Source organism: Acomys russatus, chromosome 6 (assembly GCF_903995435.1).
Source record: "Acomys russatus chromosome 6, mAcoRus1.1, whole genome shotgun sequence".
Taxonomy (NCBI): domain Eukaryota; kingdom Metazoa; phylum Chordata; class Mammalia; order Rodentia; family Muridae; genus Acomys; species Acomys russatus.
In genome coordinates, this window is record NC_067142.1 from 205,099 (window position 1) to 229,290 (window position 24,192).

General features: G+C 35.8%; 1 pseudogene; it reads right to left on the reverse strand.

Moving 5' to 3' along the window:
* Positions 1 to 19,092: 19,092 nt before the first annotated feature.
* Positions 19,093 to 19,467, reverse strand: LOC127190295 (40S ribosomal protein S24-like; annotated as a pseudogene).
* Between the last annotated feature and the right edge of the window lie 4,725 nt (positions 19,468 to 24,192).

Consider the following 24,192-nt stretch of genomic DNA (forward strand, 5'->3'; position numbering starts at 1 on the left):
AGACTAGTGAAGCCTTTGTGTGCTTTCTTGTGATTATGTTATCTGAAATGGTTAGCTGGTTTAAGGAGACTCATTTTTTTTTTTAATGTGTGAAGCATGTGTTCATTAGCAGGAAAAGAATTTGCTGAGAATAAGAATGCCATTGTCATTTCCTTCTCAGGAGAAATAGACCTTTGATATATTTCTTTCTCTGACCTACACAAGCTAGAGAATAACAGGCTCTTTGATATAATGCTGTTTTTCCTCATGATGAATAAAAATTTTGAACATGAGCAATAGAACTTTCTTCTCTTAAATGATTTATATCAGGCATTCTGCCTAACAGGAAAAGAAATATAAAAATTTATCTTTATTTAGACCAGAATTCAATTAGACTGGAAAGTATTATGAAATATTTGATGGTGATTTAGAGGCTAAGCAGAGGCCTTTGTTGAAATATTATAATAATCCATGTTAATGATAATTTAAAGAGGAAGCCTAAAACTTGATAATTGAATTTACTGACATGACTGTCGAGTACATTGAAGCTATTTTTAACAGCTGAGTAATACTCTGTTGTGTAATGTACCACTTCTTTTTAACCATTCTTTGAGAGACGCCTAGATTGTTTCCAGTGTCTATGAATGTAGTAACATAAGTATCTTTGGGGTAGAATGGAGTGTCCTTTGGCTTTATGCCCAGGAGTTGAATAGCTGAGTCTTGTGGTAGATAGAATCTCAGTATTCTGAGATACCGCCACTTTAACATCCTTATGGCTGAACAAGTTTGCATTCCCACAAGCATAAATTGTCATTTGTGTTTTTTATCTTCACCATTCTGACAGGTGTAAAATGGTATTGTAGCATCATTTGCTTTGCAATTCCCTGATGGCTAAGGATGCTTCTCAGCCACTAGAGATTCCTCTTTGAGAATTCTCTGTAATCCATTTTTTCTTTTAGTTTTAAATTTTTATTTAAGTAATATATTTATAGTACATTTCAAATGTTATCCCCTCACTTTTATCTTTCAATTCCCCCTCCCTCCCTCCTCCATCTTATACCTCTCTCCTTGGTCTTTGACAGGAAAGGACCTTGTCCCCTACTATAAGATCACAGCCTATCAGACCTTCTCCTGGTAGCCTGCTTACTCTTCCTCTGACTGTCACCTGTTCTCTCCACCAAAGGAAAGTGGTAAAATACAGAGCACAAAAGTTCATATTTGAGTCAGTCCTTGCTCTTCACACAATTGTGGAAAATGTGTTATCCATTGGCTAGATCTGGATAAGGATTATAAGTTTATTGCATGCATTTTCTTTAGTTGGTAGAGTAGTTTGAGCTGACTCACCTGGGTCAAGATCCACCAGCCTTAATGGTCTTCCTGTAGGTTTCTAGTACTCTCTGGATCCCTCTATTTCCCACTTCTTCCTTACGTCTCTTACCTAGAGTCCCAATAGGAAGTTCCCTATCTATCCCAATTTGTGGCTAAGTGAAGACTTTCAGGGGAAAACTCTGTTGGGTTAGCATTCAATTATAAGTGAGTATATGTCATGTGTATCTTTCTGTGCCTGGGTTAACTCATTCAGGATAATAATTTCTAGTTCCATCCATTTGCCTGCAAACTTCAGGATGTCCTTATTTTTAATAGCTGACTACTTCTCTATAGTAAAAATGTACCACAGTTTCTTTATACATTGTTTTACTTAGGGACATCTAGGCTGTTTCCAGGTTCTGGCTGTTGTGAATAAGGCTGCTATGATCATGGTTGAGCAAATGTCCTTGTTCTGTGGTTGAGCATCTTTTGGGTATATTCCAAGGAGTGGAATAGCTGGGTCTTGAGGTAGCCCTATTCTCTGTTCTCTGAGTAATCACTAGATTGATTTCTAAAGCAGCAGCAATGAAGGAGTATTCCACTTTCTCCACTAACTCATCAGCACATGCTGTTACTTGGGTTTTTACCTAAGCAATACTGATGGGTGTAAGATAGATAGATCTCCAAGTTGTTTAGATTTGCATTTCTCTGATGACTAAGGATGTTGAGTATTTTTTTAAGTGTTTCATGCTGAACATGCAGGGTATCTGATCTACAAGACAGAGACTACGACCAGGCTGGGAACTGTAACCCATTTTTAATTTGGTTATTTAGTTTGTTGTTGTTGTTGAAAATATTACCTGAGTTTATTGGGTGCTATTTTGTTCTATTTAAGGATATCTTTTACAGAAGTTTTTTAAGTTTCATGAGGTCATTCTTACTAGTTGTTGATATTAGTGCCTGCACTATTGGTGTTCTGTTCAGGAAGCTGTCTCCTACAGCAAGGCATACAATATTTTCCCTACTTTCTTTTCTATCTTGTTCAGTGTACCTGGTTTCATTTTGAGGTTTATTTTAAGCTCTCAAAACAGGAATTCTCATGTCTGGTGTTGATATTTTTTAAGTGATTTTTGGCACTAGGAGGAAGAATTGTCAGAACAGACAAATAAGTTAATTAAAATTATGTATATATTCATATATATGTATATATATGTACATATGTATATGTATGTATGTTTATATACAGTCAAAGACACACAGATACACAGACACAGACACACGCAGAGACACACACAAATAAATAAATAATATTTAAAATACTTATCAGAGTACATAACAATCCTACAGTTCCTGATCTACATGGGGCACATAACTAGTTAGGGACTGCAAAATCAACAGCATCTGTGGGTTCTAACACCAGGAAGACACCCACAGTGAGGATCAAATGTGCACTTGATCCTAGGTTACCCAGAAAAGCCACAGAGAGATCCCCTGAGTTTCTAAGCAATTCCTGTACTCCTGCAAGACTGCCACATGCCTGTTGGCAAGCAGCTCTTGATCTCCCTGGGACACAGAACTAGCTGGGTACTGCAAAATCACCATTGTCTGTGGGTTCTGGCATCTATCAGACACCACATTCAGAAACATTAGTGGATCTGACCTCAGGTCACCTAGTAAAGCAACAGACATTTTGCTGGTCAAAGTTTGCACTTGGCATACATACTTTCCAACCAAAGAAATCACAATGGAAAGAGGTCAGCATAAGAACATAAGAAACAGTCCCCAGGACCAAGTAACCATCACCAGAAACTGGTTGTCCCACCACTACATCAAGCCCTGGAGATATTATCTGAGCTGACTCACAAGAGAAAGATTTCAAATCTGAGGCTTTGAAAATGATAGAGGTCTTAAAGGAGGACAATAAATCCTTCAAACAAGAACTGGAACATGAAGAAAAAGACAAAAGAGTTGAACAAATCACTTGAAAAAGCTACAATCAAACAAGAGAAGGAAATGAATAATAAGTTTCATGATCTCAAAATGGAGATAGAAGTTATGAAGAAAACACAATCTGAGATTATCCAGGAGATGGAAACCTGAGATAAGAGGACAGGATGTAGTAACACAAGCATTACCAACAGAGTTCAAGAGATGAAACAAAGAATATCAGGAATAGACTATATGAATGAAGAAATGGATACAGCAAACAAAGAAAATGTTAAATCTAAAAAGCTTCTGACACAGAATGTCCGATAAATCTGGGACACTATGAAAAGCCTAATCCCAAGAATCATAGTGACAGAAGAAAAGCAAGACTCCGAAATACAAGGTCCAGAAAATATTTTCAACAAAACCATGGAAGAAAACTTCCCAAACCTTAAGAAAGAAATGTCCATAAATATAAAAGAAGCCTACAGAACTCCAAAGAAAGTGGACCAGAAAAGAAAATCCTCTCACCACTTAATAATCAATACGCAAACCATACAGAACAAAGAAAATAATATTAAAAGCTGCAAGAGAAAAAGGTCAAGTCACATATAAAGGCAAATCTACCAGAATTACACCTGACTTCTCAACCCACACTATGAAAAACAGAAGGGCCTGGTGCAGAAGTCATGCAGACACTAAGATACCACAGATGCCAACCCAGACTACTATACTATCAATCGCCATAGATTAAGAAAGCAAGATATTCCATGACAAAACCAGGTTCAAACAGTGCATAATCACAAATCCAGTTGTACAGAAGATACTAGAAGCAAAATCCAATCCTACAAGGGTAATTTTTCACAAACCACGACATCCATGAAAAAAAAAGGAAACACACACACATGCACACACACACACACACACACACACACATACTCTACTATTGTCAACATCAAAGTAATAGGAATCATTAACCACTATTCACTAATATCACTCAACATCAATGGCCTCAACTCCCCAATGAAGAGACACAGGATAACAGAATGGATATGAAAACAGGACCCATCAATCTGCTTCATATGAGAAACAAACAGCAGCAATAAAGATAAACATTACCTTAGAGTAAAAGCCTGGAAAGAGATTTTCCAACTAAATGAAACAAAGAAACAAACTGGAGTAGCCTTCTGGTATCTCATAAAATAGACTTTCAACAAAAAAAAAAAAAAACAACAACAAAAACAAACAAACAAACAAAAAAAAAAAACAAGAGAGAGAGAGAGAGAGATGTGGAAGGACACTTCATACTCATCAAAGGAAAAATACACCAAGATTATGTCTCAATTCTAAACATCTGTACCCCAAATACAGGAGCACCCACATTTATGAAAGAAGCATTACTAAAGGTTAAATTACACATTGACCCCCAAGTGTGAGACTTGAAGATCCCAGTCTCACCAACAGAGAGATCGTTGCATGAGAGACTAAACGGAGAAAGAATGAAACTAATAGAAATCGTGAACCAAATGTACCTAACTGATATATACAGAACTTTTCACACAAACATAAATGAATTCTACTTCTTCTCAGCACTTCATGAATCTAATACAAAATCAACCATATACTTGGTCACAAATTATAGCGCAACAGATACAAAAAGTTTGAAATAATTCTTGAATTTCATCAGACCACCATGGATTAAAGCTAGAACTCAATAACAACAAAAACAAAAGAAGGCATATAAACTCACAGAAAATGAACAACTCCATACTCAATGATATCTTGGTAAAGAATAAAATAAAAAAGAAATTAACTACTTGCTAGAATTTAATGAATCTATAGGCACAATATACCCAAACATGTTACCCAATGAAAGCAGTGCTAAGATAAAAGTTCATGGTACTAAGTGTCTTCATAAAGAAATTGGAGAGATGTCATACCAATAATTTAACAACATACCTGAAAGCTTTAGAAAAAAAAGAAACAGACTCATCAGAGAGGAGTAGATGGCTGGAAATCATCAACCTCAGGGCTAATATCAATAAAATAGAAAACAAGAGATCAATTAAAATAACAAAACCAAGAACTGTTATTTTTTTGAGAATATCAACAAGATAGACAAACCTTTAGGCAAACTATCTAAAAGGCAAAGGGAGAATAATCAAATCAATAAAATCAGTAATGAAAAGGAATACATAATAACAGGCAGTAAGGAAATCCAAAGAATCATTAGGTTGTACTTCAAAATCCTATGTGTCACAAAATTTTAAAAACTAAGGGAAATGGCCAATATTTTGAGAGATCAACTACACAAATTAGATACTCCTATAACTCCTAATGAAATTGAGGCTGTCTTTCAACCAAAGAAAATTCAGGGACTGATGAATTCAGTGCAGAATTTCTACCAGACTTTCAAAGATGAGCTATACCACCTCTCTTTAAACTATTCCACAATATAGAAACAAAGGGAACATTACCAAACTCATTCTATGAGGCCACAGTCACGTTGATATGTAAATCATAGAAGGAATCGACAAAAAAGAGAAATTCAGAAGAATTTCTCTTCTAAAAATTGATGTAAAAATACTCAATAAAATACTCAGAAACCCAGTCCAAGAACACATGAAAAAGTTCAATCTTAATGACCGTGTTTGCTTCATACTAGGCATGCAGTAGTTCAATATACAGAAATCTGTCAATATAATCCATCATATAAGTAAACTGAAAAAAAAATACCACAAGATCACCTCCTTAGATGCTGAAAAGGCATTTGACAAAATCCAACACCCATTCATGTTTAAAGTATTTGACAGGGCAGGGGTACAAGACACATACTATAACATAACAGAGACAATATACAGCAAGCCTATAGTCAACAGCCAACTAAATGGAGAGAAATTTAAATAATTTCCACTGTAATCAGGGACAAGAGAAGGTTATCAACTCTCTCCATATCGCCTCAATATAATACTCAAAGTCCTAGGTAGAGAAATAAGACAACTAAAGGGGATTAAAGGGATAAAATAGGAAAGGAAGAAGTCAAACTATCACTATTTGCAGATGACATAATAGTATACATAACAGACTCTAAAAATTCTAAAAGTAACTTCTGCAGTTGATAAACACCTTCAGCAAAGTGGCATGATACAAAATCAACTTTAAAAAATCAATAACCCTGTTGAATACAATTGACAGGAAGGATGAGAATGAAACTAGCAAAATTACACATATCACAATAGCCTCAAATAATATAAAGTATCTTGCTGTGACTCTAACCAAGCAATGGAAAGACTTCAGGTCTCTAAAGAAGGAAATAAAAGAGGATATCAGAACATGGAAAGATCCATGTTCATGGATCAGAAGTCTTAACATAGTAAAACTGTCTATCTTACCAAAGCAATGTGTAAATTCAGTGCAATTCCCATCAAATGTCCAAGACAGTTCTTTACAGACCTTGCCAGATCTAATCTCAACTTCATATGGAAAAAACAGAATACAGAATATCAAAAACAACCCTGTACAATGAAATATCTTCTGAAGAAATCTTTATCCCAGAGTTCAAACTATACTATAGAGCAACAGTAATACAAATAGCGTGGTACTGGCATGGATATAGGCTTTTTGTTCAGTGCATTTAAATAGAAGACTCAGAATTAGACCCATGTACCTATGTACATTTGTTTTTTGATGAACAAGTCAAATACCTACAATGGAAAAAAATAGCATCTTCAACAAATGGTGCTGGTATAACTGGATGGCTACATGTAGAAAATGCAAATAGACTCGTAGGTATCACTTGCACAAAACTAAAGTCCAGGTGCATTAAAAATGTCAACTTAAAACCAGACAGCCTAATTTTGTCCTGGACGTGGGACAAGTGGAACATGGTTCCCTGGAAGATGGAGTGGGGATTGAAAGAGGGTGACAGAGATGAATTATAGAGCCAAGTCTAGAGATTCCTGATCAAGACTTCCTTTATGGCAAGCCAGTACAGCTTTGTATAGCAAGGTCACCATAAGCTCTATTACAACCTCACTTTCCCTAACCAGGATGCAAGAATATATTCCTTTGAGAAATTCCCTGTAAGCACTTCCTTAATCCTCTGGTTAGTTCCCTGTAAGAATTTCCTTATTTCTTTCAAAAGTAAACATCCCAAAGATAGCCTAAACATGAGACTTCCTTCAGCAAAGGTCAACAGCTCGAAGGTCACAGCATGCAGCCTAAGCACAGGATTTCTAACATGGCTGAATTTAGAATGGCTCCCCATAAGTGGGGAAGTGTCCTGAACTCAGTGACACAGGAGACAACTTCCTGATCAGAACACCAATAGCTCAGGCTCTAAGCTCAACAATTAATAAATGGGAACTCATGAACCTGAAAATCTTTTGTAAGTCAAAGGAAACAGTCAACTGAACAAATTGAGAACCTACAGACTGGGAGAAGATATTAACCAACCTACATCTGACAAAGAGCTAATATCCAAAATATATAAAGAACTCACTCAAGAAATTAAGCACCACCAAGCCAAATATACCATTGAAAAAATTACATACAGTACTTAACAGAAAATTCTAAAGAGAGGAATTTCAAATGGCTGAGAAATACTTAAATGTTCAACTTCTATAGTCATCAGGGAAATACAAATTAAAAACAGCTCTGAGATTCCATCTTACACCTATCCAAATGGCTGACATAAAAAATTTAAATGACAGCTCATGATGGTGAGGATGTGGAAAAGGGGGAACATTCCTCCATTGCTGGGGGGAATACAAACTTGTAAACCACCCTGGAAATCAACCTGGCACTATCTCAGGAATTTGGGAATAATTCTACCACAAGACACAACCGTACCCCTCATGGACATATACCCTAAGAATGGTCCTCCACACAACAAGGATATTTGCTCATCCATGTTCATAGTAGCCTTGTTTGAAATAGCAAGAATCTGGAACCAACCTAGATGTTCCTCCACTGAAGAATGGATAAAGAAACTGTGGTTCATTTACAAAATGGAATACTATTCAGCTATTAAAAACAAGAAAATCTTAAAATTTGCAGGCAAATGGATAGAACTATAGACAATCATCCTGAGTGAGGTAACTCAGACCCAGAAAGGCATGTATGCCATATCTTCACTCATAAGCAGATGTTATCCACTTAATTCATGATAATCTCATTGCAATACAGAGACTGATGTGCCAACCAAAGGCCATGTAGGATATGGATCTAGACCCTCTGCTCAGATGTAATAGATAGGCAGTACAGTCCACTTGTGGCTCCCACAATATGGTGTGTAGGTACTATTTCTGACATGGGTTCAGCTCTCATAATGTTGATCACTTCCCCTCTGGCAAGGTAGCCATGCCAGGCCACAGAGGAAGAGGTCACAGGTAATATAGCTGAAACTGGATAGGCTGAGGACTAGGAGAGGGAGGGAGAGAAGATGTGGGTGTGGGTGAGATGGGGAGGTGATAAGGGAGGGAGGATACACTAGTGATATAAAGAATTCAAACTGCAGAGCAGGCAGGAAACTTATGTTGCTAATCCTATTACATGGGAATAGCTCTGAGACTGGTGTAGATATGAATGTCTATGCATACACAGTGCTTTATGTTGGTCACAGAATCCCTCTGTCTTATTATTTGATGCCATTCTTTATATGGCATGAATGAAGATTTGCAAATGTCTTACTTCCTCTTATACAAAGAGCAGTGAACCAGCCTTTATTATTCTGTGAATCCTGCACACATCAAACAATTATAATTTTAGAACTGTATAGTGATTGTGAGAAACTATAATTCTTCAGAAGAAAGCTTGCAATGACACTGGATTAGACATGACAGTATTAATTTCTTTCAGTATGCTTTACACTGACATCCTGCATTCTTCATGTTCCAGCTGCAGGCACTTCAGTTGAAGTTACCAATCAAAACAGGGCAGCTTCCAAGACAGCTTTATAGAAAGCTTGTGATATCAACTTGTCCAGCATTTCAGACTGTCTCACAGAGGACTCGTATTAAGCCTGTAATTTCACATCATTTAGAACCTGGACCGCAAATGCTATCCTTAGCTTGTTTAACCATTTCCTAAATTTTATTTGGGCCCCTTCAAATGTATTATACATCCTAATTCAGCCTGAAGAATTCTTAAGAGAAGGATGCCCCATTTCCCCTCAGGGGGATTTTTATTTGCTCTCTTATGCTACAGATACTTATTTTTATCCGGAGCTGGTTATAAATTATTATTGTTCTTATGCAAAAAGAAGAAACCTACAAGTAGAACAATATGATAGGCAGATTTGGGCCCAGGGGTCCCGCTCAAACTAAGGCACCAGCCAAGGACAATACAGGAGGTAAACTTTAAACCCCTTCCCAGATCTAGCCAATGGTCAGAATATTCTCCACAGTTGAGTGGAGAGTGTGATATGACTTTCTCATGTACTCTGGTGCCTCACATTTGACCATGTCCCCTGGAGGGGGAGACCTGGTGGCACTCAGAGGAAGGACAGCAGGTAGCCAAGAAGAGACTTGATACCCTATGAGAATATATAGGGGGAGGTGATCCCCCTCAGGAACAGTCATAGGGGAGGGGAATAATGGGAAAATGGGGGGGGGAGGAATGGGAGGATACAAGGGATGGGATAAACATTGAGATGTAACAAGAATAAATTAATAAAAAAAATGAAAAAAAAAACACTAGTCCAAGGGATACGTACCATGAAAAACTTTACTTACCAAGAAAATGGGTCAGAAGAGAGGACATCTTATTGAGACTTTAGGCGAGAGTAGCATGGAAGAATGGGGAAATAGTAGGACCCAGAGAGTCCTGGAAACCTACAAGAAGGACTTTATGACAGGCAGATCTGGGTCCTGGGGTCCTCCTCAAACTAAGGCACCAGCCAAGGAAAATATAGGAAGTAAGCTTCGAACCCCTACCAAGACCTAGCCGACGAACATGGTATTCTCCACCGTTGAGTGGAGAGTGAGATCTGACTCTCAAACGAACTCTGATGCCCCTTTTCTGACCACGTCCCCTGGATGGGGAGGCCTGGCGGCACTCAGAGGAAGGATAGCATGTTACAAAGAAGAGACTCGATATTCTAAGAGCATATATAGGGGGAGGAGGTCTCCCTCAATCACAGACATAGGGGAGGGGAGAAGGGGAGAACGGGGGGAGGGAAGAATGGGAGGAAACAGGGGAAAGGCTAACAAAATCGAGATGTAATATGAATAAATTAATAAAAATATAAAAAATTAATTTAATAAAAAATTTTTAAAAATTTTAAAAAATTAAAAAAAAAAAAGAAAACTAGGTTGGAATCAGGTTTTTTTTCTCTTTTCCTTTATCTTTCTTTTGTAGATATGGAAATAGGAGCTGAAAAGAAAGAAGTGTGGTATAGAAATATGTAGGGATGATAGAACAAAAAGCAGATTATTGAATCTATTCCTCAAAGGCTGTAATTTTTGCTCACAATTAAGGTTATTTTTAATTCATTTGTATAGAACTTTGTATATTGATGCAAAATAATTGTTAATTGTCATACATTGGTATAGAATTCAATTTAAGATATTTATATATATACCCTAATAGAAGGTATTGTACCCATACAACTTAATTATAATACAAGGTTTACTTCCAATACCTTTAAAGTGGTATTGCAGACTGTTCAGGATAATTAAATAATGCAAGCTAATTGTTAGTTGAGCAAATCATGGTAATGTCAATTATTTGTCTATATTTATCACAGAATATATACACTAGGTCTAACACACACACACACACATACACACACACACACACACACACACACACACACACACACACACATGATTCTATAGATATGTAAGGCAAAATAATTAGATGAGGTCTTCAAAAACCCCAGAGACCCACAGAATATGGCATTTAAAGCTCTTTTTATTATTCTAAAGATTCTTTGACAACAAGACAGGTTAACTCCTGGCAATACCCAGCCTACCTCAGTGAAGATGATGAACATCAAAGAATCACCTTGTGGAGTTGGCTTTAAATGTGGCAAATAAACCACTGGGCAAAATGTTCTCATTTCCACCACAGACAGAATTCTTCCCAAAAAAAGGTAAGCTTGGATGCAGGCAGAGTTGACAGCCAAACTCTGCCAACACAGAGTAATCAAGTCCTCAATAGTCTCCTGCCTCACAAAATCTGTCAGTTATATTGGGCTGGAATGCTGATGATGGTGCTCCAATGTTATAGAGACTTTTGGGTGACTGTTCTGGCAATAAACTGTCTCTTTCATTATTTCACTTTGAAAGCTGCTAACCTGCACTTCTGTTCACTCTGGTAATTAAATTTTATTCGTTCTCAAGTCTATAATGAGGTTGAAGAACAGATAGTTCTGATTTATAATTAAGCTTAGTAGGTTAGAGGTTAAGATGTTTTCAGTGCTATAAAGATATTCTGAGTTAATAGAGATGAGATATGAGAATAATGGACTTTCATTCAGAATTTTAGACTCAACAAAATAGGAAAGATGTTTAAATCAAGTTTGCCAAATACGAATAGCCAACTCACAATGAATGCAACAGTTATATAATGCCGGATTGTTTCATGGTTCTTCCTGCTGTATGTAGTTTATTTCATTTATATGTAGTAATATATATGTATATTTTAAAAAAGAAATATAATAAAAAAACTGAAAAGGATGGTGTCATGCAAAAAAGAGTCTTTTGCTACTCTCTTTTCTACATGTAGCATGAAAATATCAATATATAGGCATTCTTTTATGCAAAAGGTATAATCAGATTTCATCATTAGCTTTACAAATGACATAGTGAACATGTAGTAACACCTACCCCATGCACATATACAGCAGATGCTGTTTATATTTTACTGGGAAGAAAATTTTGTGATAGTTTTCTTCCTGTATTAAAAATTTCTGTTTTGTAATCTATAGAAAAGCACTCTAAAGCTAAAATCTGGAAAGAACATAACATCATTGAGAGTGAAACGAAAACATGGAAGGAATAAATATCTCCCTTAACAAAATAAGTGTTTCCATACCTCTGAAGTCATCCATACTTTACTGTCAGTTGCTTACAGAAAGTGAGCTGACTGTTGAGATTGCCAATATGTTTGATTTGTAACATGGGAAGTGTAACTCCATGCCCTGTCAGAATCCCAGACTTGCTTTCCTTTTTGCTCGATGAACTCTCACTTTTACTGCAATAAATTATACTTGAGTTCCCTTTTGTGTCTCTTTATTAATTATCATGGAAACCAAGAACTTTTTTAAAGGATCCTATTTCTTCAAGTGTCAATAGCACTCAGCATACATTTGATGAGATTGCCCTGTAAATTCTAGTCTAATGCCACATCAAAAAAGATTCTCCAGATATTGCATATACCTATAGTACAGAGCCAGAAAGAGAACGGAGACACAAATGACAAAAGTAATTAAAGGTTTAATCATGGAAAATGAGGAAAAAAAATTGGGGAATGATAAAAGATAAATTAAAAGAAAAGATAAGCCACTTAAAAGTCTCAGACACCCAGTAGAAAAAGAAATTCAAGAAAGATTTTTTTTTATACTGACATATCACATACCACTTTGTTTAAGACTTCCACATTTGCTCAAGTCTCATTCCTCATCAGTTTTCTTAATTTTCTGATTTCTCATGTTAGAGTAGTTTATTCATTACCTCATCTCATTTCTCTTATCTTCTAAGACTTTTAAAAGGCTATTATTTAGCCATTTATTGCATAGTTAATTCTCCAAACTTGAGGCCTATAAAGCTGCAAATTTTAAATGTTCCCAAAATCCCCCACCAGTTTTAATGTCTTTGATAGATAATCTTTCCTTATTCCCAGAGGCTCTGCTTCAGAATACTTAGCTGAAATGTGTGCAGAGAATCTGTAAAAAAAAAAAAAAAATCTTTCTCTCAAGGTGTCCTCATCACTATTTCAGCACCTATATCAATTCTGTTTTCTTTCTTCTTCAACTGACACAGAGAACATAGGTGTAAACTAATGAATCAACAAATTTAAAAAATTGTTTAGACTACTGTTAGGTAACATAAGGAAACCATTAGGCATACATTTTTTGAAGCTTATTTTCATGTAAATTAAATACACAGCCATTAAAACTCAGAAAAAGTTGAAAACATAATGAATTCATTCCATTTCATTACATAGAAAAGGTGGTTGTGTTTAAAGGAACAATTGTGTAGATGTGCTACATCTACATAGGTATAACAGCAAAACAATGCCAAGCCACAACTACATTTATTTAGCATTTCTCTTGTTAATTATGATCTCCCTCCAACTGTCATTGAGTTTACATATCGTAAATAATATTTAAAATATTAATCAGAAAGTTTCTCATGTGAGATAATTTTTTAGTGGGTAAACATTATTCTTTTCTGTTTTCTTTCTTTAAAATTAATTTTGCTTTGCTACATTGCTACTATAAATTAAACCTAATATGCTGTATAGATTTAATGCCTTCTTATAATCATTTTCATAATACTTGTTAACTATGGATTTTATTTGTTTTATTTAGGTCATTTCTTTGTTCAGCAACATACTCTAGTATATATCAGAGTAGCTTTTTTGAAGATAAATAAAATTTTTAATGGGATAATCTCATTGTACACAGTAATGAAATTGCTTCTTTAATTAAAATGACTTTTTTTTATTTGACAAGGGAAAGACATGCAGCAATAATAAAAAAAATCAAAGTGGATTTAGAACTTGATAGTTTTACTTCAAATACTATTTACATTTAAATGCAGGATGCTCATAGGCATTACCTCATTAATGATTCTCAGAGCTTCAGAAAATTCCATAAAACAGGGAGTATACAGTACTAACACATGAAGCTTTTTACTGTTAGAAAGCACGCACACAAGGTATTAAATCATTCAAATGTGAAATTTAGTCACAAAAAAAGGGAAATTTCTAACAATGACCATGAACAGCTAAACCAATACCAGAGTTCAAGTGAAAAAAAACCATATACTTTGAGGAAACCTGCAAAAACTATTTACTACATCCATCAAAATGCTGTACTGAATGCCAGCAATGCTGAAGTCTTGACTTTTATCTCTGGGAAGAATGTAGTGTAACCAGATTCCACAACTTGTCCTGTCACCTCCAGATATGACACACACACACACACACACACACACACACACACACACACACACACACACACACACACACACAGAAAGAGAGAGAGAGATCAATTTATTCTGACATGAATGTTTACTTCTTCCCACTGATTGTGTTGTTTTCCATTGACTAATACAAGAATATCTAATTTATATGTCTTGCAATGGTTGGGGAACCTAGCAAACATAAAAGCTTGCAATTACGTATTTCCTGAGGCCTTTGTAGATTACTTTGTAAATATCGTTCTATGTGTTCACAATGTCAAGGAAAATACACCCTACAGGAATTGCTTTCTCTGTAGCCTAGAAATGGAGTGTAAGAGATATTGTGGGAGCTTCTCATTTTAGTACAGTAACATCAGGTGACTAATATCAAAAATTGATTCAAATAAATTAAAATTTAACTCATTAGATTATATGAGGAATAAAAATATATGTCCTAATTAAATCATTTTTGAAAGGAATCTGATCACAAATGTCTAATGGTTTGAAATTTCTACCACTATGGAGAAGTATCTTCATAACATTTCTCTTTCATGTAAGTGATTGTGTTTTCTGAGCTTCTCACAAACTCTGATCATTGTATTTGTTCTGCATTTCCCCTTGAGAACAAAGTTCCAAGACTGCTTTATACTCATACCATTGAAAGTCCCCAGTCCTCTCTATAGCCATAAAGTACATTGCTATTTTTATCTTGTTTTTCTTCCAAATTAAAAAAGAGGGTATTACTAACCTACAAATCTATCTACCTAGCAGCCATAAAAAGTGACTTTTAACTTTTCTTCCTTCTTCTCCTCCTCCTCCTTCTCCTGCTACTAAAGAGTTTCCTTGATAATCTTGGCTGTCCTGTAACTTATTCTTTAGACCAGGCTCGACCTAAACTCATAGCTATTTGCCTGAATTTTACTGCCAAGTGCTGGAATTAAAGGTATGCACTACTATTGTATGGCAAAAGTGACTTCCTTCTTTCCTTCCTTCCTTTTTCCTTCCTTCCATCTTTCCTTTCTTTTTATGAGATTTTAAAAATTTATTTATTCACTTGACATCTTGGTCATAGCCTCATTCCCTCCTCTATTCCAAATAGCACCCTCCTTACCACTTCTCTATCTGCCACTCAGAAAAGTGGTGTCCCCCATCTCATCCATCCCACCTCATCAAGTCACAATAGGACTGGACATCTCATCTTCCCCTGTGGCCTGGCAAGGCATTCCTACCAAGAGGTAGTGATCAAAAATCTCTCAATAGAGTCCAAGTCAGAAATAGCACCCAATCTTATTTCTAGAGAATACATATGAAGCCTGAGCTCCCCATTGTCTATATGTGTGTAGGGGTCCAGTCTATGCATCATCCTTGGTTGGTTATTCAGTCCCAGTAATCCCCAAGGGGTCCTAGTTAATTGGTTCCATCAGACTACTAGTGGAGCTTTGGCCACCTCCAGGCCCTTTTTTCCTTTGTCCTGCTTTTCCACATATTTCCCTATACATCACTTAATGTTTGGCTGTTAGTCTTAGCATATGTTTGGAACAACTTCTGCATGGAGCCTTTCAAAGGACAACTCAGTTGGCCTCCTGACTGCAAGCATAGCAAAGTATCATTAATACTGTCAGGAGTTGGATCTTTCCCATGGGGAGTGTTTTGGGTCCAGCCAGGCATTGGCTGGACATTCCTTCAATCTCTGTTTTGCCTGCTCAATCTTTATCCCTGTATATCTTGTAGGTAGGGTAAATGTTGTGTCAAAGTTTCTGTGGGTGGGTTGGTATTCTACTCATTCAACTGAAAGTCTTATTTAATTATGAGTATAATTGTTCAGGTGCTATGGCTCCTGCCACTAGGACTCTCTGTTAGAGTCACTCTCATATCCTCTGAGGCACCTAGCCTGACTTAGATCTCCAGCTTGTCACAGAGATATCCCCACCCACAGTTTCTCTTTTCTTTTTTCTCTACAAGCTTTCTTTCTCCCCACCCTGCTCTCCCCAGGTCTGATTGCCACCCACAAGTATCTCTTTACTCCCTTTCCTACCTGTTGCCTCTCTTCAACCATTACCTTTGTACTTCGTATTCCCCCTTCAGAGTGATATTTTAGTATTTTTCCTTTGGTCATCTTTGTTACTTATCTTCTTTGCGTCTGTGCCATGTAGTACGATTATTCTGTACTATATGGCTAAAATGCATTTATAAATGAGTACATACCATGTGCCTCTTTCTGGGTTAGAGACACTTCACTCAGGATCATCTTTTCTACTTCCAGCCATTTGCCTGCAAATTCCTTGATGTATTTGTTTTTAAGGTCTGAATATTATTCTAATGAGTAAACATACCACATTTCTTTATACACTTTTTGCTTGAGGGTTATCTAGGTTGTTTCCAGATTCAGATTATTTGGAATAAAGCTTCTATGAACATAGGTGAGAAAGTATCATTGATGTATGGTGAAGCTTCTTTTGAATATGTACTGAATCTTGAGGTAGAGCTATTCCCATATTTTGAAGAATGTGCCAGATTGATTTCAAAGGTGATTTTACACTTTTGTACTTCCACCAGCAGAGAAGAAGTTTCCCCTGTTTCCACATCATCAACAGCATGTGCTCTCACATTTTTTTTAAATCATTGTCTTTCTGACGGGTGTAAGATGGAATCACAGAGTTCTTTTCACATGCATTTCCTAATTATTAAGGACATTGAACTTATCTTCAATTGTTTCTTGGCCATTCAATATTCCTCTTTTGAGAATTATTTGTTTAGCTCTCTGGTCCATTTTTAAATTGGATTATTTGTTTCAGTGACATTTAACTTTTTGAGTTCTTTTTATACTTTGTATAGGAGTCCTTTGTTAGATGTAGGAATGGTGAAGATCTTTTCCCAGTCTGTAGACTATTGCTTCATTCTACTATCTTTGCATTTCAGAAGCTTTTCAGTTCCATGAGTTCCCACTGAACAATTGTCAGTTTTAGCTGTTGGTGTTCTGTTCAGGACATCGTCTGCTGTGTCAGTTAGTTTAAGGCTTTCCCCACTTTCTCATCTAATAGATTTGGTGTATCCATTTTTAAGTTGGGGCCTTAGATCTACTTAGACTTGAGTTTTATACAGGTTGATAAATTAAATATGGATCAAGTTAGACCAAAACCATTTGTTGAAAAAGCTTTCGTATTTTCCATTGTATGGTTGTGGCTTATTTGTCCAAACTCGAGTGTTCATAGATATGTGGGTTTTGTATTACTCTTGTTCTGTAGTACTGCTTAAAATCAGGCATAGTGATGCCTCTAGAAGTGTTTTTTTTTCCTTTTTATATTGTACAGAAGTATTTTCCCTATCTTCGGTCTTTTATTTTTCCATATGAAGTTGATGGTTGCTCTTTCAAGGTCTATAAAGAATTGTGTTGTAATTTTGATGAGAATTGTATTGGATCTATAGATAGCTTTTGGTAAGATGTCCATTATTATATGCTAATTTTATAGATCCATGAGCTTGGTAGATCTTTCCATCTTTGGGTATCTTCTTCAATTTCTTTTTTCTAAGACTTGAAGTTATTCTCATACAAGTCTTTTACTTGCTTGGTTAGAAGAAGAAGAGATTGATAGAATGGCATACCAATTACTGGCCAAACTTGAGACCCACCCAAAAGGAGATAACTAACCCTTGACACTGATAATGCCACTGTACTATACTTGTACATAGGAGCTTCAGTACTTGTCTTCTGAGAGGCTTGATTGAGGACCTGGTGGAAAGAGATGCAGAGTTGCACATCCAAATAATAGGCCAAACTCTGGAAATTTTGGTGGAAGAGTATGAGGAAGGATTGAGGGATTTTGAGTGGTAAAGGACACAAGAAGTTGTATAAAGTAAACTAACCTAAGCCCAAGGGTGCTCAGAAAGACTGAACCTAACCAAAGGGCTTTCATGGGTTAGAACTAAACCCCTTACACATATGTAATTGATGTTTAGATTAATCATGTGGGTCCCCTAGTAGTGGGCATAGGATCTGTCTCTAACTCTGTTCCCTACCTTTGGGTCACTTTCACCTAGGTGAGCTACCTTGTTTTATCTTAGTGGAAGAGGATGTACTTATGTCTTATGTGACTTGAGGTACCAGGGTGTATTGGCTGTCCTTAGGACCCCTACTTCACTGGGAAGAATGAGAGGGAGAATGTGAGAAGGGAAGCATGTACTGGGAGAAGGGAGCAGAGGCTCATTATCTGGTTACACAATGATTAAATATTAAAAATTTACAATAAAAAATACCAATAGAAACCAACTTGCCCATGCCATGATATTAAAAATATAATCTGAGATAAATAAATACACAATTTACATAATATGTAAATATTATATATAAATATATAAATATTATATATAAGAAAATGTCTGGCACTGACTTTTATACTAGGGAATATTAACAATATGAGTTAATAGAACATGTTTCATGAAAGATGAGAGCTACCAGAAGATACTCAAAAGGAAAAGCATTTCTGTATATTTATTTTAAAGATCTAAGATGTTGTGAAGAAAACACCCACACCAACATAACATTGTTGGAAGATTCTATCAAATATTTTAATAAATATGTAACAAGCATCTAGAACAAACAAAATTTAGGACTTTAGTATTGAACACACTTTTAATAATCATTTCATTCTTAAAAAGCTTTTTAGTTTATTTATCCTCTTAGAAATGTGCACATCACAGCAGAGCAAGTCACTTCAGATCTACTTCTTTGGTTGTATCCAATATTGACTCACTCTTTGCCAGCAATCACATTGGCCTTAACAGTCTCCTTGACCTTCATTCTCTTCTTGCATTCCTTTCACTGTTTGGGGGAGATATTTTTCTTCTCATAATAGCCATATCTTGCAAGTCTGTGTTTAGGCTCATTCTTCTTTGCATAATGTAAACAATCATAGATCATGCCAAAGCCAGTCATCTCACCACCAACAAAGTGGGTTCTGAATCCAAATACAAAGATGACATCTGGTGTGGTTTTGCATATTTTGGCCAGCTTTTCCCAAATTTCTACCTTTGGTACTGTTGCCTTCCCAGGGTGAAGGATATTTATGACCATCTGTTTCCTCTGAAGTAGACAGTTTGTCATGAACTTTCCTGTCTGGATTATCACTGTGTAATTCGTGATGGCTATGGCACCTGAGCTGCAAAGAAGGAAAAGAGAATTGAGCTCTAGAAAAATCATTCTTAATGTCCTATAAATAACCTAGAATAAACTATTCCAAATCTGAAAATCTGAACTCCAGAATTCTCTCAAATTTGAAACTTCGAGTAACAACTGACATTAAATCTGTGAACCTTACATTTTTGACAGTTAGTGGTTATGATCAAAACATTGGCACATTCAAAATAGTATGTAAATTTTTCTTTAAGACACTTAAATATAAAACATAAACACCCTTCACATTTAGACCTAAACTGATATCCACGTCATCAGATTATATATCTGTAATTATTCTAAAGAATAAAAGTTTTGACATCCAAATGTTCCTGTACATCCATCATACACTACCCGTATATGATAGATACCAAAAGTCTTACTTACCATGAAGGAAAAATCCAGTATCCATTATAGTCCATTTTTATAGCTTCTAAGGTCATATCATATTTTCACAAAGGCAATAATATAAAATCTCACTGCAATTTACTCATGAATGAAAATTAAATATAACATTTAAAAATCATTTTTAAAAACTTATCATGTAAGACAAAGAATAAAAGTCATAAGTGATTTTCAATGCATCCAGGAAAGTCTTTTGAAAAAATTGATAATCCATGTATGATAAATTTGTATAAAGAAAGGAACTCCATCATTGCCACATAAGGTGTCTATGAGGGAGCTAATATTACCTTTGTGCTCTATGAATGAAGCAAAATAACTTTGCACTGGATACTCTTACCATATATGAAGCATTTTAAAAAGAAAAAAGTAAAGTCAATCTAATTACTATCAAAATTTTGACAATTACACACAAGTGTAGATTGTACTGTGATAATATTTACCCCTACCACCTTGCATTATCTTTCTTCTACTCTTGTGAATTTTATTCTTCCAAACTAGATTCCTTTGTTCTCGTTTTCCTGTTTTAATGTTAATATAGATCTATGGTTGGAGTCAACATCTCCTATGCATTCAGGATTGAAGTGCCCAAACACAGAAGTAAGATAGCCTTTTAGAGTGAACCTCTTAGTAATTCAGGCGCTCCTTCCATGCCATTCCTTATGATTGGTGTATTGTTTTGTTTTGTTTGTTTGTTTGTGTATATGTGTGTGTGTGTGTGTATGTATTGATTGTGCATTCAATAGTCCCTTTTTTTTTCAGAAATTTGAGTCATTCAAAATCTCTCAATTGATTATTGACCTTTGCATAAAGAAGATTTTCTGACCCAGCCTAATTATCACTAGTTTATGAGCATAAAAGTAAAGGTCTAGGAAGCAGTTTAGATACATTTCCTTTTATCAAAATAACCATTGTACTATCTCCTCTGGAATTTGGGATCAACACAGATATAAGCTTTTGATCACATTTACAGTTCCAGTAACATATTTACTGCATGTGGCAGGCCTAATATCCAATTGGAAAGTCATTTATTGTTCACTTATATTAATCATGTTCCCATGCTACTAGTGAGCATGTTTTTCTTGACACATCATAATTTTCATATGCAGGATATGAAGCTAAGTTAAGACTCTTGATGGGTTTTATGTTCCACCTGACCACATGGCCTGTTTCAGTGCTAAGAACATTATGAGAGTGAGGAAAGTTTAAAGCTGAGTTTAGATCCAGTGGCTAAATACATGATGTTTTCAGAAATACTTACTCTCTAGCTCCACTAACCAATTGTCATTCAGTGTTCAGCAACTGGCCTGGATCCTATTTCCCACTAGTCAGTCCAGGGGCTGCTTACTTCCAGTTTCTCTCAGGAATGTCTAGAGTACTTTAGAGAGAGGACTGAGTGCTAGGGGAAGTTCTTGGGGTCACGGGGAGAGGTGGACATGGTTTTCCATAAAGAGTTACAATTAGTTAGCTCTATTAGAATTAGATTGCTGGTATCAGACAACAGTGGAGATTTGAGAGTTCCATAAATCTGTGATGAAACCAAAGGATTACAGCCTTTTTTATAGCTGCCATGCTCAGCATGGAAGAGGATGTGGGCACACACCTGCAACTGGCCAGCAGGCACTAACCTGCAGGACCAGTTGTTCTTCATTGTTAGTCAGCACAAAGCTGGCCGTGATGGAGCAGGCTTCAGGGACTGATAAGGCAGCTCTGTCACTGCTGTCTTGACTGCCTTGACCATCAGTCAAGCCCTGGGCATCCAGTGGTGAGTCTTCCACAGAATAAATGGAATTTCAGATGGTCAAGATGGAGGAATGGCTTAAGAACCTAAAATCCAGACATCCACCATTATTTTTGATTTAAAAACCTTGTGCAGTAAGGAGGGGTTTGTGGCTAAATGTGTCTGATTCTGTGAGCCTATGTGTGCCAGGATAATTAATCTGTATTTAGTAGTAAAGCACCTCATTTACATGCAATAGCATGGGATCTTATCACAAGGAGTAAAACAAAATCCATAATTATCATAAGGGTGGGGGAAAACATTTTAGTACAATTAAAGGTCCTTTTGCTAGGATCAACTTAGCATGCGGAGAGGTCCAGGAATCCCCAGGTGTTTGCTTGCTGAGCCAGTCTCATATCAGGAAAGGGTTTGACCTGCAATTTTCCTGCAGCCGTTATATGATGATCCTTAGAGGATCTGTAGGTTCCATGTGACAGAAAAAGAGAATCCCACTGAGAAAGGGAGTCTGTCCTACTAGACTGAATTCAGTTGACTGGCTACAACCAATTTTTGCCCTCTCCAGTAGTTTCTCACAACATCAACCATATCCACTTATTTTGTATTGTTGGCCTCTGTGCTTTTTAGTTAATGATTCAAAATCTATCATTGACACAAGCATTTTAGCTTAAATACTTCCATCTTCTATGTGTACAATTGTCAATTAATGCAAGCATGCATTTCCTTAAAAGTTTTATCATATATTGTAGTCACTTTATATAGCGGTATATTTCTTTATGTTTTTTCAAATATCCTTATTGTTATTGACCTTCCCCTAGGCTTCTACTTTCCATTTTCCCCTTCCACCAAACTCTCATTTAACATTTTCTAACCTTGCTATTCCCCCCTTTTCCTCATATTCTATGATTTGCTTTCCCTCTTTCAGAAAGACCTCTCAACTAAACTCTCTCATGAAAGTTTTCTTCAATTACTCATTTCAGCTTTCACATATAAAGTTGAAAATTTCAAATATGTGGTATAAAATGAAGTCTAGAACAAAAATATGAGGCCTCAATTATGCACTCTTCTCTCAGTCCTTCATTTTCATTTCCTTAGTCAATGTTGAGTTTAGCTTTCTTTAATTATAACACAATCAGCGTACACCTTTCAACCTACAGCCTCCTATACAATTTTCATCCAGGCACTCAAGCAATCTCTCACAACTAGTAGTTGTTATATTATTGTTTTTATTTGAACATCATAAAGATTTTTTGTTTGTTTCTTTTTCAGACTGAGTTTCTCTGTGTATCCTTGGCTTCCCTGGACTTGATTTGCAGAGAAGGCTGGACTCAAACTCACAGAGATCCACCTGCTTCTACCTCACAGAGTGCTGTGTTTAAAGGCATATGCCAAAATCTCCATATTCTAATTTTCCAAAGATAAAATAAAACAGCTTATCAAATTGTTCACTGTAAATAAGAAAAGCTCCATGTGGTTTTCAGAACTGATCTGCGGGCCTTACTTAACTCATATCTTCATTACTCTCTTAGATTTCCAATATATCAAGCATTATCAGGGCCATGTGCTTTTCAGTTTCCTGGAGATTATAGTCACACTTTTATTATAGTGGTTTAATTCATGTGATACCTACTAAAATGACACTTTCTAGGAAAGTTTAAGTTTAGAATGTAAATGAGTTTCTCCATAATCTTCCTTTTGTCTGTTCCTCCATGGAACTTGCTTAAATTTTTTCTTCATATTTGTATTTTGGTTTACTATTGTTCAAACCATAGTAAAAAGCTCAAAAGTGACCTCTTGTCATCCCTTTGGGAGTTGAACAATCCTCTCAAAGGGGTCACCTAAGACAATCTGTATATCAGATATTTATATTATGATTCATAATAGATGCAAAATTACAGTTACAAAGTAGACACAAAAATAATTTTTCTTTAGTTGGAGGTCACAAAACTTGAGGAATTGTATTAAGGTGTAACAGCATTAGGAAGGTAAGAACCACTAGTTTATGAGTTTATTACTGTATAGCAGTTCTTTACAATCACAGTCTTGGCTTTTTAACTTTAAGGAAATGATAACAATTATTATTTCAAAGGTACAATGAAAGAAATCCTATAGAAATGAAAAGAAGCTCAACTCTAATTGTATGGAAGAGGAAATTCAATTATAAAATAACTAGAGAAATAGTAGAAATAAATTTTAACAGCATAGCAACCTGCTTAGAAATTATTATATGTTTAATCTTCCAATATTTAAAGTATACTACAAATTTAAATGTTGGTTTTGATAGTATACTAAAAACTGTAAAAATTTCCTTGCTTTCTTGTGCTTTTAATTGTTTTGACTTGAACTAACCTGAGAGCTTTTTAGAAGCCATGGAGACATTTATATCTACATAAATTTCTTGGTTTTCCATTTCTTTTTCATAGAAATTTTAATGGATATTTAATTACTTTTGAAACATGCAATCTATAAAAGTGCGAGTTAAGGCTACTATTATTTTCCATTAGACTGTCCATGTCATTCATGAAACAAGGAAATTT